The sequence below is a fragment of the Pseudophryne corroboree genome, chromosome 6 (genome assembly GCF_028390025.1).
Source record: "Pseudophryne corroboree isolate aPseCor3 chromosome 6, aPseCor3.hap2, whole genome shotgun sequence".
Taxonomy (NCBI): Eukaryota; Metazoa; Chordata; class Amphibia; order Anura; family Myobatrachidae; genus Pseudophryne; species Pseudophryne corroboree.
In genome coordinates this window covers 742,437,659-742,456,249 of record NC_086449.1, presented here as the reverse complement: position 1 = coordinate 742,456,249, position 18,591 = coordinate 742,437,659, and positions in this window count along the sequence as shown.

The window sequence follows — 18,591 nt, the reverse complement described above, 5'->3', positions numbered from 1 at the left end:
AAAGGGTTATATACATTACTGTGTGGTGTAAGGGTATGCTCGTCTGTGCTGCATATTATTATAATAGCTCCAAATAAAAGTGTTATTATTATCCAAATTAATTTTACAGGCTTTGCCGTGTGTGTGTGTGTGGTTTAGAGGTACGCTCTCCTGTGCCACCAATATTGGGTGTGTATTACAGCTGGGCAAATTCCAGCATGTCCAATGTTGTTTGTGCCTCACACTTGTGTCGCTTAGCTTAGTCATACAGCTACCTCATTGCACCTCTTTTTCTTCTTTGCATGATGTGCTGTTTGGGGCCTAGTTTTTTTTAAGTGCCATCCTGTCTGCAACTGCAGTGCCACTTCTAGATAGGCCAGGTGTTTGTGACGCACACTTGTGTTGCTCAGCTTAGTCATACAGCTATCTCATTGCACCTCTTTTTCTTCTTTGCATGATCTCCTGTTTGGGGCCTAGTGTTTTTAACTGCCATCCTGTCTGCCATTGCAGTGCCACTCCTAGATGGGCCAGGTGTTTGTGCCGCACACTTGTGTCGCTTAGCTTAGTCATCCAGCTACGTCATTGCACCTCTTTTTCATCTTTGCATCATATATTGTTTGGGGCCTGCTTTTTAAATCTGCCATCCTGTCTGCCACTGCAGTGCCACTCTTAGATGGGACAGGTGTTTGTGCCGCACACTTGTGTTGCTTAGCTTAGTCATCCAGCCACCTCGGTGTAACCTTTTGGCCTAAAAATAATATTGTGAGGTGTGAGGTGTTCAGAATAGACTGGAAATGAGTGGAAATGAATGTTATTGAGGTTAATAATACCGTAGGATCAAAATTACCCCCAAATTCTGTGATTTTAACTGTTTTTATGTTTTTTTCAAAAATCATCCAGATCCCAAACCAAAACATGAAAGGGTGGTTTTGGCAAAACCAATCCACATCCAAAACACGAGCATGGAACCAGAACCAAAACCAAAACACAAAAAGTGCCCACCGCACATCTTTAGATTTTTTGTGCGACAGCAGCAGCTGCAGTGCCCAACGCTGGACTCCGTAGAGGTGAGTACTAAAATATGGGTGCAATGTGTGGGTGTCCCCCTGGAGCCAGGGGCCCGTGTGCGCCGCACACATTGCACCCATGATAGAAACGCCAATGCCCACAGGTTATAATACAGTATGCCACATTGTAGTGCCCACATATCATAATACAGTATGCCACATTGTAGTGCCCACAGTTTATAATAGAGTATGCCATATTGTAGTGCCCACAGTTCATACTGTGCAATATTTCAGTGCCCCCAATTCATATTATGCCACATTATACTGCCTCCTGTTCATACTATGCCACACTGTATTGCCTTTAGTTCATATTGTGCCACCGTACAGTGCCCAGTTCAGGTTATGCCAATTACCATTACAGGTTGAGTATCCCTTATCCAAAATGCTTGGGACCAGAAGTATTTTGGATATCGGATTTTTCCGTATTTTGGAATAATTGCATACCATGATGAGATATCATGGCGATAGGACCCAAATCTAAGCACAGAATGCATTTATGATACATATACACCTTATATAAACAGCTTGAAGTTCATTTTAGCCAATATTTTTAATAACTTTGTACATTAAACACGTTTCATGTATGTTTCATATAGGGATGAGCGGGTTCGGTTCCTCGGAATCCGAACCCGCCCGAACTTCATGTTTTTTTACACGGGTCCGAGCGACTCGGATCTTCCCGCCTTGCTCGGTAAACCCGAGCGCGCCCGAACGTCATCATCCCGCTGTCGGATTCTCGCGAGGCTCGGATTCTATCGCGAGACTCGGATTCTATATAAGGAGCCGCGCGTCGCCGCCATTTTCACACGTGCATTGAGATTCATAGGGAGAGGATGTGGCTGGCGTCCTCTCCGTTTATAGAGAAGAGAGTGAGACAGTAGAGAGAGACACAGTAGTAATTTTGGGGAGCATTAGGAGGAGTACTAGTTACTTGCTGAAGTGATAGATAGTGTGACTGTATATTATCTGACTTGTGGGGGAGACACTGACAGTGGGGAGCAGTTAGAGTCTGAGAGCTGGACTCAGGAGTACATATAACGTACAGTGCACACTTTTGCTGCCAGAGTGCCACACTGCCATTGTGACCACACTGACCACCAGTATAATATATATTGTGATTGTCTGCTTAGGAGTACTACTTGCAAGTTGCTGATAGTGTGACCAGTGACCTGACCACCAGTCACCACCAGTTTAATATATATATATATATATATATATAAAATTGTATATAATATATATATTTAATATTGTATACCACCTACCCGTGGTTTTTTTTTTTTCTTTCTTCTTTATACATACTACTATAGTAGCTTACTGTAGCAGTCTGCGGTGCTGCTGAGCTGACAGTGTCCAGCAGGTCCGTCATCAGTCATTACATAATAAATATATATACCTGTCCGGCTGCAGTACTAGTGATATTATATATATATATATATTGATTTCATCTCATTATCATCCAGTCTATATTAGCAGCAGACACAGTACGGTAGTCCACGGCTGTAGCTACCTCTGTGTCGGCAGTCGCTGGTCCATCCATAATTGTATACCACCTACCCGTGTTTTTTTTTTTTTTTTTTCTTCTTCTTTATACATACTACTATAGTAGCTTACTGTAGCAGTCTGCGGTGCTGCTGAGCTGACAGTGTCCAGCAGGTCCGTCATCAGTCATTACATAATAAATATATATACCTGTCCGGCTGCAGTACTAGTGATATTATATATATATATTGATTTCATCTCATTATCATCCAGTCTATATTAGCAGCAGACACAGTACGGTAGTCCACGGCTGTAGCTACCTCTGTGTCGGCAGTTGCTGGTCCATCCATAATTGTATACCACCTACCCGTGTTTTTTTTTTTTTCTTTCTTCTTCTTTATACATACTACTATAGTAGCTTACTGTAGCAGTCTGCGGTGCTGCTGAGCTGACAGTGTCCAGCAGGTCCGTCATCAGTCATTACATAATAAATATATATCCCTGTCCGGCTGCAGTACTAGTGATATTATATATATATATATATTGATTTCATCTCATTATCATCCAGTCTATATTAGCAGCAGACACAGTACGGTAGTCCACGGCTGTAGCTACCTCTGTGTCGGCAGTCGCTGGTCCATCCATAATTGTATACCACCTACCCGTGTTTTTTTTTTTCTTTTCTTCTTCTTTATACATACTACTATAGTAGCTTACTGTAGCAGTCTGCGGTGCTGCTGAGCTGACAGTGTCCAGCAGGTCCGTCATCAGTCATTACATAATAAATATATATACCTGTCCGGCTGCAGTACTAGTGATATTATATATATATATATTGATTTCATCTCATTATCATCCAGTCTATATTAGCAGCAGACACAGTACGGTAGTCCACGGCTGTAGCTACCTCTGTGTCGGCAGTCGCTGGTCCATCCATAATTGTATACAACCTACCCGTGTTTTTTTTTTCTTTTCTTTCTTCTTCTTTATACATACTACTATAGTAGCTTACTGTAGCAGTCTGCGGTGCTGCTGAGCTGACAGTGTCCAGCAGGTCCGTCATCAGTCATTACATAATAAATATATATACCTGTCCGGCTGCAGTACTAGTGATATTATATATATATATATTGATTTCATCTCATTATCATCCAGTCTATATTAGCAGCAGACACAGTACGGTAGTCCACGGCTGTAGCTACCTCTGTGTCGGCAGTCGCTCGTCCATCCATAATTGTATACCACCTACCCGTGGTTTTTTTTTTCTATCTTCTTGATACTAGTAGCTTACTTTAGGAGTCTGCAGTGCTGACAGACAGTGTCCAGCAGGTCCGTCATTACATAATATATACCTGTCCGGCTGCAGTACTAGTGTGATATATATATATATTTTAATTTTATCTCGTTATCATCCAGTCTATATTAGCAGCAGACACAGTACGGTAGTCCATGGCTGTAGCTACCTCTGTGTCGGCAGTCGCTCGTCATCCATAAGTATACTAGTATCCATCCATCTCCATTGTTTACCTGAGGTGCCTTTTAGTTGTGCCTATTAAAATATGGAGAACAAAAATGTTGAGGTTCCAAAAATAGGGAAAGATCAAGATCGACTTCCACCTCGTGCTGAAGCTGCTGCCACTAGTCATGGCCGAGATGATGAAATGCCAGCAACGTCGTCTGCCAAGGCCGATGCCCAATGTCATAGTACAGAGCATGTAAAATCCAAAACACCAAATATCAGTAAAAAAAGGACTCCAAAATCTAAAATAAAATTGTCGGAGGAGAAGCGTAAACTTGCCAATATGCCATTTACCACACGGAGTGGCAAGGAACAGCTGAGGCCCTGGCCTATGTTCATGGCTAGTGGTTCAGCTTCACATGAGGATGGAAGCACTCAGCCTCTCGCTAGAAAACTGAAAAGACTCAAGCTGGCAAAAGCACCGCAAAGAACTGTGCGTTCTTCGAAATCCCAAATCCACAAGGAGAGTCCAATTGTGTCGTTTGCGATGCCTGACCTTCCCAACACTGGACGTGAAGAGCATGCGCCTTCCACCATTTGCACGCCCCCTGCAAGTGCTGGAAGGAGCACCCGCAGTCCAGTTCCTGATAGTCAGATTGAAGATGTCAGTGTTGAAGTACACCAGGATGAGGAGGATATGGGTGTTGCTGGCGCTGGGGAGGAAATTGACAAGGAGGATTCTGATGGTGAGGTGGTTTGTTTAAGTCAGGCACCCGGGGAGACACCTGTTGTCCGTGGGAGGAATAGGGCCGTTGACATGCCTGGTGAAAATACCAAAAAAATCAGCTCTTCGGTGTGGAAGTATTTCACCAGAAATGCGGACAACATTTGTCAAGCCGTGTGTTGCCTTTGTCAAGCTGTAATAAGTAGGGGTAAGGACGTTAACCACCTCGGAACATCCTCCCTTATACGTCACCTGCAGCGCATTCATAATAAGTCAGTGACAAGTTCAAAAACTTTGGGCGACAGCGGAAGCAGTCCACTGACCAGTAAATCCCTTCCTCTTGTAACCAAGCTCACGCAAACCACCCCACCAACTCCCTCAGTGTCAATTTCCTCCTTCCCCAGGAATGCCAATAGTCCTGCATGCCATGTCACTGGCAATTCTGACGAGTCCTCTCCTGCCTGGGATTCCTCCGATGCATCCTTGCGTGTAACGCCTACTGCTGCTGGCGCTGCTGTTGTTGCTGCTGGGAGTCGATGGTCATCCCAGAGGGGAAGTCGTAAGCCCACTTTTACTACTTCCACCAAGCAATTGACTGTCCAACAGTCCTTTGCGAGGAAGATGAAATATCACAGCAGTCATCCTGTTGCAAAGCGGATAACTGAGGCCTTGACAACTATGTTGGTGTTAGACGTGCGTCCGGTATCCGCCGTTAGTTCACAGGGAACTAGACAATTTCTTGAGGCAGTGTGCCCCCGTTACCAAATACCATCTAGGTTCCACTTCTCTAGGCAGGCGATACCGAGAATGTACACGGACGTCAGAAAAAGACTCACCAGTGTCCTAAAAAATGCAGTTGTACCCAATGTCCACTTAACCACGGACATGTGGACCAGTGGAGCAGGGCAGGGTCAGGACTATATGACTGTGACAGCCCACTGGGTAGATGTATGGACTCCCGCCGCAAGAACAGCAGCGGCGGCACCAGTAGCAGCATCTCGCAAACGCCAACTCTTTCCTAGGCAGGCTACGCTTTGTATCACCGGTTTCCAGAATACGCACACAGCTGAAAACCTCTTACGGCAACTGAGGAAGATCATCGCGGAATGGCTTACCCCAATTGGACTCTCCTGTGGATTTGTGGCATCGGACAACGCCAGCAATATTGTGTGTGCATTAAATATGGGCAAATTCCAGCACGTCCCATGTTTTGCACATACCTTGAATTTGGTGGTGCAGAATTTTTTTAAAAACGACAGGGGCGTGCAAGAGATGCTGTCGGTGGCCAGAAGAATTGCGGGACACTTTCGGCGTACAGGCACCACGTACAGAAGACTGGAGCACCACCAAAAACGCCTGAACCTGCCCTGCCATCATCTGAAGCAAGAAGTGGTAACGAGGTGGAATTCAACCCTCTATATGCTTCAGAGGTTGGAGGAGCAGCAAAAGGCCATTCAAGCCTATACAATTGAGCACGATATAGGAGGTGGAATGTACCTGTCTCAAGCACAGTGGAGAATGATTTCAACGTTGTGCAAGGTTCTGCAACCTTTTGAACTTGCCACACGTGAAGTCAGTTCAGACACTGCCAGCCTGAGTCAGGTCATTCCCCTCATCAGGCTTTTGCAGAAGAAGCTGGAGGCATTGAAGGAGGAGCTAAAAGGGAGCGATTCCGCTAGGCATGTGGGACTTGTGGATGGAGCCCTTAATTCGCTTAACAAGGATTCACGGGTGGTCAATCTGTTGAAATCAGAGCACTACATTTTGGCCACCGTGCTCGATCCTAGATTTAAAACCTACCTTGGATCTCTCTTTCCGGCAGACACAAGTCTGCTGGGGTTCAAAGACCTGCTGGTGACAAAATTGTCAAGTCAAGCGGAACGCGACCTGTCAACATCTCCTCCTTCACATTCTCCCGCAACTGGGGGTGCGAGGAAAAGGCTCAGAATTCCGAGCCCACCCGCTGGCGGTGATGCAGGGCAGTCTGGAGCGACTGCTGATGCTGACATCTGGTCCGGACTGAAGGACCTGACAACGATTACGGACATGTCGTCTACTGTCACTGCATATGATTCTCTCACCATTGAAAGAATGGTGGAGGATTATATGAGTGACCGCATCCAAGTAGGCACGTCAGACAGTCCGTACTTATACTGGTAGGAAAAAAAGGCAATTTGGAGGCCCTTGCACAAACTGGCTTTATTCTACCTAAGTTGCCCTCCCACAAGTGTGTACTCCGAAAGAGTGTTTAGTGCCGCCGCTCACCTTGTCAGCAATCTGCGTACGAGGTTACTTCCAGAAAATGTGGAGAAGATGATGTTCATTAAAATGAATTATAATCAATTCCTCCGTGGAGACATTGACCAGCAGCAATTGCCTCCACAAAGTACACAGGGAGCTGAGATGGTGGATTCCAGTGGGGACGAATTGATAATCTGTGAGGAGTGGGATGTACACGGTGATATATCGGAGGATGATGATGAGGTGGACATCTTGCCTCTGTAGAGCCAGTTTGTGCAAGGAGAGATTAATTGCTTCTTTTTCGGTGGGGGTCCAAACCAACCCGTCATTTCAGTCACAGTCGTGTGGCAGACCCTGTCACTGAAATGATGGGTTGGTTAAAGTGTGCATGTCCTGTTTAAACAACATAAGGGTGGGTGGGAGGGCCCAAAGACAATTCCATCTTGCACCTCTTTTTTCTTTCATTTTTATTTGCGTCATGTGCTGTTTGGGGAGTGTTTTTTGGAAGGGCCATCCTGCGTGACACTGCAGTGCCACTCCTAGATGGGCCAGGTGTTTGTGTCGGCCACTAGGGTCGCTTATCTTACTCACACAGCTACCTCATTGCGCCTCTTTTTTTCTTCTTTGTGTCATGTGCTGTTTGGGGAGTGTTTTTTGGAAGGGCCATCCTGCGTGACACTGCAGTGCCACTCCTAGATGGGCCAGGTGTTTGTGTCGGCCACTAGGGTCGCTTATCTTACTCACACAGCTACCTCATTGCGCCTCTTTTTTTCTTCTTTGCGTCATGTGCTGTTTGGGGAGTGTTTTTTGGAAGGGCCATCCTGCGTGACACTGCAGTGCCACTCCTAGATGGGCCAGGTGTTTATGTCGGCCACTAGGGTCGCTTATCTTACTCACACAGCTACCTCATTGCGCCTCTTTTTTTCTTCTTTGCGTCATGTGCTGTTTGGGGAGTGTTTTTTGGAAGGGCCATCCTGCGTGACACTGCAGTGACACTCCTAGATGGGATCAGGTGTTTGTGTCGGCCACTAGGGTCGCTTAGCTTAGTCATCCAGCGACCTCGGTGCAAATTTTAGGACTAAAAATAATATTGTGAGGTGTGAGGTATTCAGAATAGACTGAAAATGAGTGGAAATTATGGTTTTTGAGGTTAATAATACTTTGGGATCAAAATGACCCCCAAATTCTACGATTTAAGCTGTTTTTTAGGGTTTTTTGAAAAAAACACCCGAATCCAAAACACACCCGAATCCGACAAAAAAAATTCGGTGAGGTTTTGCCAAAACGCGTTCGAACCCAAAACACGGCCGCGGAACCGAACCCAAAACCAAAACACAAAACCCGAAAAATTGCAAGTGCACATCCCTAGTTTCATATACACCTTATACACACAGCCTGAAGGTCATTTGATACAATATTTTTTATAACTTTGTGTATTGTGTACATTTAGCCATCAGAAAACAAAGGTTTCACTATCTCACTCTCACTCAAAAAAGTCCGTATTTCAGAATATTCCGTATTTCGTAATATTTGAATATGGGATACTCAACCTGTATAACATCCAGCACACACCCCTCCCTGAAAATGGAATGGTACCTCATTCAGGCTGGGGTCAGTTAAGACTAGTAGAAAACTATATGAACTTGGTCATTGGCCCCCTAAGCTTCTGGACCTCATAGCAATGACACACCATGCAGCCTCTATGGCTGTGCTCATGCTTATGGGTCTTAAGAACCAGATGGGCTCCACCAAAGCATCTGCAGTATAAGAACAAGTACTAATAATACACCATGCTACTGATATCTAAGCTCTTGTTGTTGCTTAAAAAACATGCTCTATGTATCTTTACAGAATGTAGAATTTTTGCTTACATTCCTCTGATGCATAGAAAATAACATTTGCCCTACAGAATGAGACTATAAGTATAAATGTGTTAAAATTTGTATAATAAACCGCTTTCTTGCATTAACAGGTTCTCAATATTCACCAAGAGGCTTAAAATGAAAAAAATATCTGATTTATCAATCTGTCATTTTTATTTTGTATTTTAATATCACATTCATAGCCCACAATGGAGGCAAAGGGGGGAAGGGGTATCCAATTACCTGCGTTCAATGACTGCAGGTAAATATGACCACCTGAGCTATCCTAGGCACCTCCCCAGGCACTTACAGCAGATTATGCTTTGGTTGTCTCAGGAGCCGTGAGCCGCGAAAACAAATGGGATGTGTTTTTTCGCGCATACGCGGGTTAATTTTCAGCCAATGAAATGTCCTGTAATAGGATACTGCGATAATGACCATCATTCATTAATCGCGATATCCATCTGTTTTCACCCGCCAAATATGGATCGAGAATAGTTGGATACCCCCCAAAGTGTTATCAACATTATGGCAGTACGGATGGTGTAATAGTTAGCATTACTGCCCCACAGCACTGAGGTCATGGGTTTTATTCCCACCATGGCCCTGCCTGTGTGGAGTTTGTATATTCTCCCTGTACTTGCGTGGGTTTCCTTCAGGTACTCTGGTTTCCTCCCACAATCCAAAAATATACAGCTAGGGTAATTGTCTCTCAACAAAAATTAACCGCTAGTGTGTCTATGTACATGGGCACACTAGATGGGCCCAAGTGGTTCTTATCTGCTGTAAAAATTTTATGTTTCTAAGTAATTTTTTTCAAGCAACAAGAAACTTTCATTTTCGCACCTTGTTGGAGAAAGATTATACCATCTGAGGACGGCATTACTTGAATGCTCCTGTAGAGGAGAGACTGTGGGGAAGATGGACTCCCCCCCCTCCACCCACATGGCTGCCGGTGTAGCTCTTTCTTCTCTTGGATGGAGACAGAGCTGGTCCTAACCAATTTGACGCCCTAGACAAGATTTTGTCTGGTGCCCCCTAGCACCCCTGCTAGTTCCGCCTCTGACCCTGCACCCCTTTCCCTGCACCATCACCCCTCACTCATAGCAGTCCTCATTATATTTTAAAAAGGAACAGTGCGCACATTCGGCGCACTGCCCAAAAAATAAGATTTTAAACCTACCGGTAAATCTATTTCTCCTAGTCCGTAGACGATGCTGGGGACTCCGTAAGGACCATGGGGTATAGACGGGCTCCACAGGAGATAAGGCACCTAAAAAGAACTTTGACTATGGGTGTGCACTGGCTCCTCCCTATATGCCCCTCCTCCAGACCTCAGTTAGAGAACTGTGCCCAGAGGAGATGGACAATACAAGGCAGGATTTAGCAATCCAAGGGCAAGATTCATACCAGCCCACACCAATCATACCATGTAACCTGGAACATACATAACCAGTTAACAGTATGAACAAACGACAGTAACGGTCCAAGACCTATTCCAACTGTAACATAACCCTTATGTAAGCAACAACTATATACAAGTCTTGCAGAGTTTCCGCACTGGGACGGGCGCCCAGCATCCTCTACGGACTAGGAGAAATAGATTTACCGGTAGGTTTAAAATCTTATTTTCTCTTACGTCCTAGAGGATGCTGGGGACTCCGTAAGGACCATGGGGTTTATACCAAAGCATCCAATCGGGCGGGAGAGTGCGTATGACTCTGCAGCACAGACTGAGCAAACATTAGGTCCTCATCAGCCAGTGTATCAAACTTGTAGAATTTAGCAAAAGTGTTTGACCCCGACCAAGTCGCCGCTCGGCAAAGCTGTAATGCCGAGACGCCTCGGGCAGCCGCCCAAGAAGAGCCCACATTCCTAGTGGAATGGGCTTTAACCAAATTTGGTACCGGCAATCCAGCCGTATAATGAGCCTGCTGAATCGTATTACAGATCCAGCGAGCAATAGTCTGCTTCGAAGCAGGTGCGCCAATCTTATTAGCAGCATACAGAACAAACAGAGCCTCTGTTTTCCTAATTTTAGCCGTTCTGGCTACATAAATCTTTAAGGCCCTGACTACATCCAGTGATCTGGAATCCTCCAGGTCAATTGTAGCCACAGGCACCACAATAGGTTGATTCATATGGAACAAAGAAACCACTTTAGGCAAAAATTGCGGACCTGTCCTCAATTCAGCTCGATCCATATGAAAAATCAAGTAGGGGCTCTTGTGTGACAAAGCCGCCAATTCAGACACTCGCCTTGCTGATGCCAAGGCCAACAGCATGACCACCTTCCAGGTAAGAAATTTCAACTCAACCTTGTTAAGCGGTTCAAACCAGTGTGATTTTAGGAACTGCAACACCACGTTCAGGTCCCGTGGTGCCACTGGAGGCACAAAAGGGGGCTGGATATGCAGCACTCCCTTTACAAACGTCTGGACTTCTGGAAGAGAAGCCAATTCCTTCTGAAAGAAAATCGAGAGGGCCGAAATCTGTACCTTAACAGAGCCTAATTTCAGGCCCATATCCACTCCTGTCTGTAGGAAGTGGAGAAAACGACCCAGATGAAAATCTTCCGTAGGTGCATTCTTGGTCTCACACCAAGACACATACTTTCGCCAGATATGGTGATAATGCTTAACCGTCACCTCCTTCCTAGCCCTTATTAAAGTAGGGATGACCTCTTCCGGAATCCCCTTTTTCGCTAGGATTCGGCGTTCAACCGCCATGCCGTCAAACTTAGCCGCGGTAAGTCTTGAAATACACAGGGCCCCTGTTGCAACAGGTCTTCCCTCAGAGGATGAGGCCAGGGATCTCCTGTGAGCATCTCTTGTAGATCTGAGTACCAGGCCCATCGAGGCCAGTCTGGGACAATGAGTATTGTCTGTACGTTTCTTTGCCTTATGATCCTCAACACTTTTGTGATGAGAGGAAGAGGAGGAAACACATAGACCGATTTGAACAGCCACGGTGTTATCAGAGCATCTACTCCCACTGCCTGAGGGTCCCGAGACCTGGCACAGTACCTCCGAAGCTTTTTTGTTGAGGCGTGACGCCATCATGTCTATTTGAGGAGTTCCCCAAAGACGTGTTATGTCTGCAAAGACTTCTTGATGAAGACCCCACTCTCCTGGATGGAGATCGTGTCTGCTGAGGAAGTCTGCTTCCCAGTTGTCCACTCCCGGAATGAAGACAGCCGACAGAGCGCTTACATGATTTCCCGCCCAGCGAAGAATCCTTGTGGCTTCCGCCATTGCGACTCTGCTTCTTGTCCCGCCTTGGCGGTTCACATGAGCCACTGCTGTGACATTGTCTGATTGAATCAGAACCGGTAGGTTTCGAAGAAGACTCTCCGCTTGTCGAAGGCCGTTGTAAATGGCCCTGAGTTCCAACACATTGATGTGTAGACAGCACTCCTGGTCTGACCAAAGACCATGAAAATTTTTCCCCTGTGTGACCGCTCCCCATCCTCGGAGGCTCACCTCCGTGGTAACCAGGATCCAATCCTGAATTCCGAACCTGCGATCCTCCAGCAGGTGGGCACTTTGCAACCACCACAGGAGAGACACTCTGGCCCCTGGGGACAGAGTTATTTTCCGATGTAAGTGCAGATGGGACCCGGACCACTTGTCCAGAAGGTCCCATTGAAAAGTCCTTGCATGGAACCTTCCGAAGGGAATGGCCTCGTAGGCCGCCACCAAGTTTCCCAGAACTCGCGTGCATTGGTGAACTGACACCCTTTTCGGTTTTAGCAGGTCTCTGACCATATTCTGGATGTCCTGGGCTTTCTCTATTGGGAGGAAGACCTTCATTTGTTCCGTATCCAGTATCATACCTAGGAACGGTAGTCGAGTTGTTGGAATCAACTGTGACTTCGGTAGATTTAGAATCCAACCGTGTTGCTGGAGCACTCTCAGAGAGAGTGCCACACTGCTCAGCAATTTCTCCCTTTATCTCGCTTTTATCAGGAGATCGTCCAAGTATGGGATAATTGTGACTCCATGCTTGCGCAGGACCACCATCATTTCCGCCATTATCTTGGTGAAAATCCTCGGGCCGTGGAAAGTCCAAACGGCAACGTCTGAAATTGGTAATGACAATCCTGTACAGCGAATCTCAGGTATTCCTGATGGGGGGCATAAATGGGGACATGAAGGTACGCATCCTTTATGTCCAGAGACACCATAAACTCCCCCTCCTCCATGTTGGCTATTATCGCTCTGAGTGATTCCATTTTGAATTTGAATCTTTTTATGTACAGGTTTAGGGATTTCAGATTCAAAATAGGTCTGACCGAACCGTCCGGTTTCGGGACCACAAATAGGGTTGAGTAGTAACCTCTTCCCTGCTGGTGCTGGGGAACCTTGATTACCACTTGCTGTATACACAGCGTTTGAATTGCAGCTAACACTATATCCCTTTCCGATGTGGAAGCTGGTAGGGCCGATTTGAAAAATCGGCGCTGGGGCACCTCCTCGAATTCCAATTTGTAACCCTGGGAAACTATTTCCAACACCCAGGGATTCAGGTCTGAACTGACCCAGGCCTGACTGAAAAGTTGAAGACATGCCCCCACCAGTGCGGACTCCCTCAGGGGAGCCCCAGCGTCATGCTGTGGGTTTTGGAGCAGCCGGGGAGGACTTTTGTTCCTGGGCACCTGCCGAAGCAGGTGCTCTTTTGCCTCTGCCCTTACCTCTGGCGAGGAAAGAGGATCCCCGACCTCTTCTGGACTTGTGCGACCGAAAGGACTGCATCTGATAGGGTGTTACTTTCTTTTGCTGTTGGGGAATATATGGTAAAAAATTTGATTTACCTGCTGTAGCTGTGGAAACCAGGTCCATCAGCCCATCCCCAAACAATACATCACCCTTATAGGGTAGTACTTCCATATGTTTCTTGGAATCCGCATCACCCGTCCATTGGCGAGTCCATAAGGATCTTCTCGCTGAGATAGACATGGCATTGGCCTTAGAAGCTAGCAATCCAATGTCCCTTTGACCATCCCTCATAAATAAGACTGCGTCTTTTATGTGGGCTAGAGTTAAGAATATAGTATCCTTATCCATAGTATCAAATTGGTCTGTCAGCTCATCTGTCCAAGCTGCAATTTCGCTACACACCCATGCCGACGCAATTGTCGGTCTTAGCACAGCCCCTGTATGAGAATAAATACACTTTAAGGTAGTTTCTTGCCTGCGATCTGCAGGGTCCTTAAGGGCCGCTGTGTCAGGAGACGGTAGCGCCACTTTCTTGGACAAGCGCGTCAGGGCCTTGTCCACAGTGGGGGATGATTCCCAAATTTCCCTGTCCTGCTTAGGGAAGGGGTATGCCATATAAATTCTTTTGGGGATCTGCGGTCTCTTTTCCGGAGTCTCCCAAGCTTTTCCAAAGAAATCATTTAATTCATGAGATGTGGGAAAATTAATAATCTGTTTCTTTTCCTTAAACATGTTTACCCTTGTGTCGGGGACCGAGGGTTCATCCTCAATATGTAACACATCCCTTATTGCCACAATCATACACTGAATGGTTTTAGTCACCCTAGGGTGCAATTTTACTTCGCCGTTGTCGACACTGGAGTCAGAATCCGTGTCGGTAGTAGTGTCTTGTGTTAAGGGACGCTTTTGAGACCTCAACGGGCCCTGTGAGTCGGTCCAATCCGAGGATTGACCCCCTGATGTCCCCCCTAATTCAGCCTTATCAAGCCTTTTATGTAAAGATGCCACACTTGCATTCAACATATGCCACATGTCCATCCAGTCCGGAGTCGGCACAACCGACGGGGATACACCACTCATTTGCTCCACCGCCTCCTTGGAGAAGCCTTCCGCCTCAGACATGTCGACACACACGTACCGACACCCCCCACACACACAGAGATTAACCTATAAGGGGACAAAACCCCAACCAGGCCCTTTGGAGAGACAGAGAGAGAGTATGCCAGCACACACCAGCGCTTAAAACCACTGGAAAAAAATATGACCAGATAGCGCTTTTTTATATATAATATATCAATTCCTACTCACTGCGTCGCTAATGTGCCCCCTTCCTCTTTTTTCCAGCCTGTGAAGTTCAGCAGGGGAGAGACCAGGGAGCCAGCGTTCATGCATGCAGCTTCTGTGGAGAAAATGGCGCTGGTTAGTGCTGAGGATCAAGCCCCGCCCACCCGATGACGGGCTTCGGTCCCAGTGACTTTTCTATTAAAATGGCGGGGGATCTTAGATTTACTGCCTCCGCAGCCTAATCTATCTGAATTATGCCCAAAAGTGAGGAATATTGCTGCCCAGGGCGCCCCCCCCCTGCGCCCTGCACCCTTCAGTGCTGCTGTGTGTGACTGGGAGCAATGGCACGCAGCTTACCGCTGCGCGCCTTACCTCATGAAGATCTGATGTCTTCTGCCGCCTAAGATGTCTTCTGCCTTCTCATCCGGCTTCTATCTATCTTCGGCATCTGTGAGGAGGTGAAACCTGTGTTCCGACTCCCTCTGGAGCTAATGGTGTCCAGTAGCCTTAGAAGCAGTGCCCAACTTGACAAGCCAGCTCTGCTTCTCTCTCCTCGGTCCCACGATGCAGGGAGCCTGTTGCCAACAGGACTCCCTGAAAATAAAAAACCTAACAAAATTCTTTATCAACAGAAAACTCTGGAGAGCTCTCTGCAGTGCACCCATTCTCCTCTGGGCACAAGATCTAACTGAGGTCTGGAGGAGGGGCATAGAGGGAGGAGCCAGTGCACACCCATAGTCAAAGTTCTTTTTAGGTGCCCTATCTCCTGCGGAGCCCGTCTATACCCCATGGTCCTTACAGAGTCCTCAGCATCCTCTAGGAAGTAAGAGAAAGGGGTGTGTTCTTGCTTGGAAGGGGCATGGCCACACAATATTTCCCCCAATTCAAATTATGCTCCACAGTAGTGCAACTTTATTCACATTATATCATGCGATAGTGTTCTTTATTCACGTTACATCACACTGAATTGCTCCTTATTCACATTACACCACACCATAATACTCTTTTTCCCATTAGACCACACAGTAGTGCCCTTTCTATACGTTACGCCACACAGTAGAGCACCTTATACACATAATACCACACAGTGATGCCCCTTACACATATGACACACATTATTAATGTTATTATAAACATAATGCGCCTTACACATTATGCCTATATTCTGTGTGTGACTGTGGCTGTATCTGCATACGAAATGCTACTTTACAGTGATTTCCAGGTATACACTTATGCAGATACAGTCGCAGTCACACAGATAATATAGGCATGCGGTATATCATTTTAATCAGCAGAAGCTGCTTGTGCCCCATGGCATTACAAATGCCCTAGGCATTTGCCTAGTTAGCCTATGCCTATGGCTGGCTCTGAATGGAGATAAAGTGGACGGAGATAAAGTACCAGCCAACCAGCTCCTCTCAACTGTCATTTTTAAAACCCAGCCTGTGATATGACAGTTAGGAGCTGATTGGTTGGTACTTTATCTTTGTCCACTTTATCTCCAGCCAAGGCTTAGTAAATAGACCCCATACGAGTTTGCAGTACTTCTTCAACTAACGTCATTGAATAATTGCATATAATAACTGCATATACAGTATATGTACAATATTCGGTCATGAATTGCCAGCTCACCACCAAAATGTCTCATACTGTAATAATGCTATTCTTTTCCTTGCCGGAATTCTGCGCACTCGCAACTTTTACATTTGACGCACGTGTAGCAAGGCCACAAACTGGGAAATACACTTTGCTCTATGGATTCGTTACTGTGAGACTAATCGCCGGAGGGGTGACGTTTTCCACTAACCTCTCCGTGATGCATATTGGCGCAAACAAACGGTGAACAGAGACTAAATATACACTTATTAACTAAAGGGAAGCTGTAAAAAGGTAATAAATAGAAAAATAAACAAAAAGTGTAGTTTGTCAAAATGACCTATAAATGAAAACAAATATATGATTACATTGCGATAAACAGAAATAATCTCCTGTGTATATTAGCTGTACAAAAGCCTTATGTGTGTCACATATGATCTTTATAATGCTAATGAACAGAGAAAACAAACAGAGTCATAAGCATTCTGCCAGATAATGAGAAACACTCGTCTGCAGGGCACATTTGTATCTAAAGAACAAGTTACACACGACAATGCTCTATTATGCAGAACGCACTGCCAGCGCCTGAGGCTTTGGCACCTACTCATGTGACAGAACAGCTAAATTATAAAACAGGCTGTAATAGATTATAAAAACTATGGCTGTGCAGACTATTGAGGCACTGCCGTGCGAAACTCAGGTGTGTAACGGTGCGAATGGCGTGTGTTTCATAAGTGACCTCCTAAGTGTTCAGTTGATACTATTGTTTGATTGCTACAAAAGGTAACAGAGCTCGTTCTGCTTGCCGTGCGACTTTACAATGTTAATAATAAAATTTAATGTTAACTGGAGAAAAAACATGAGTTCAATATGTGTCATTTTGCAGGCACTCAATACAGTACATGCAATGTTTTCTTTATAAGAGGGGGGCAGATGTAGTAGTAACCTGGAGAAAGGATAAAGAAGTGATAAAACAGTGATAAGTGCAAGGTGATAACGCACCAGCCAATCACTACGAATTTGAAAAATGACAGTTAGGAGCTGATTGGCTGGTGCGTTATCACCTTGCACTTATCACTGCTTTATCACTTCTTTATCCCTTTTTCAGGCTTAATACCATACCTCCCAACTTTTGTTCAGTGGCAGGAGAGACATCTGCGCACGCGAAGTGCATGACTGCCCGAAAGGGGTGTGGCCTATGGAAAAGGGGGGTCGGCTTCGCGGAGGGTTCGCGATCGCAAGCCACGCCCCGTTTTCGTCACTGAGGGGGCATGCCCAGCGCTTTGTGAGCTGCTGGCATGCCCCCTCTCCTCCTGTCTCCACTGAATAGGCATCTATTCACCTCTGCTCTGCTAAGCAGAGCAGTGAGTGCAGGAGCCCCCAACTGCCCCTCCCCACCGTGGGACAGCGGGACAGTCCCCAAAAAAAGGGACTGTCCCGTGAAGATCGGGACAGTTGGGAGGTATGTAATACATCTGCCCCAGAATGTGGGGAAGCTGTGTAAAAAGTGGGCCAGTGTAGAAGTTGCCAATAGTACCAGCCAATCAGCTACTAACTGCCATGTTACAGGATGTGTTTGAAAAAATGACAGCTAGGAGCTTGTTGTTTGATACTTTTTCTCCGTCCACTTTATTTCCTCTTCCGCTGTAAGTATGACACACAGCTGAGCAGACATGGCTGCAGCACTTTGTGCTTTCATCTCTACACTGACCGTATGCTGTATACTGAGTGTCCTAGTAACACACCCACTTCCTCCTCATTGGAGGACAGTGGGGAAGGGAGTGTGCCGTGCGGCAATGACCTTGTGGTGTGATCTGACAAATCTCCTGCTACTCTAGCCATCACTTCTACTGTGTACCATAAGAACAGTGATGATGAATATCTGGGCAAGGAGGATTATGGAAAAAATGAGTACGAGTGAACTTGCTCCTATCTAAATGAAACAAGCGATATTAGGATGCATAATTAAAATTGCTAATACGTATACCTTGCATTCTTTGTAATCTAAACAATTTATTCAGATTAAATTAGGTTACAATTACTGAACACAGTTTTGCCATTTAGAATTTTTGAGTTATATTATTATCAACACAACAACATCTTAGTGAGTTATTGTGCACGCTGGGCGTGGGGACTGGATACTGAATCATTTCATTTGAAAAAAAAACAAACATTAACCCAA